This window comes from Oryzias melastigma, linkage group LG3 (assembly GCF_002922805.2).
Source record: "Oryzias melastigma strain HK-1 linkage group LG3, ASM292280v2, whole genome shotgun sequence".
Taxonomy (NCBI): domain Eukaryota; kingdom Metazoa; phylum Chordata; class Actinopteri; order Beloniformes; family Adrianichthyidae; genus Oryzias; species Oryzias melastigma.
The window spans coordinates 30,569,559-30,570,182 of record NC_050514.1 but is presented as its reverse complement, the minus strand read 5'-3'; positions in this window follow the sequence as shown (position 1 = coordinate 30,570,182).

Genomic DNA, 624 nt, shown 5'->3' with positions numbered 1-624 from the left:
ATCAGAAAAAACGGACGGTAACAAAATAAAGATTTAAAAACTGTCTTTGGTACAAATTCAAAAAAGAGATGTCACTTTCATATTTTTGAAAAATATATGAAACTTTTGAATTTTCACTTGAATTTTAATAAAAAAACTCCAGAGAAAGTGAACCGCTGAAGTTTCTTATGTTTTTTTCATAAAACAATTGATTAAAATGGTTAAAATTGAGTTTCTCTAATGAAAGAAAAACAATATATTCCGGCTTTGATGGTGTCTCATGTAAACCAATGGTCCCCGACCTTATTCAAGCCTCGGACCGGTTTAAATTAGACAATATTTTCACTGTATTGTCCGATGTGGCTGAAGTTCGCATTTTTACGCCTCCAGTTTCTGAAAATTTATTTTCAAAATAAAATGCTGCTGCAAGAAAATTTGTTTAAAGAAGTCTAAAAATATCAGTAGATTTTTTTTGATAGATGATGATTCAATGACATCATTGTTGATTTGTAGAAGTCGTTTCTGATTTGAAAAAAATCCTTAAAGGAAACACTTCATGACTTTTTTCTCACATAGAATGCCATTTTAACACTGAATCCAGACTCCAATTTACAAAAAAATTGATCATATTTTGTCTTTACATGA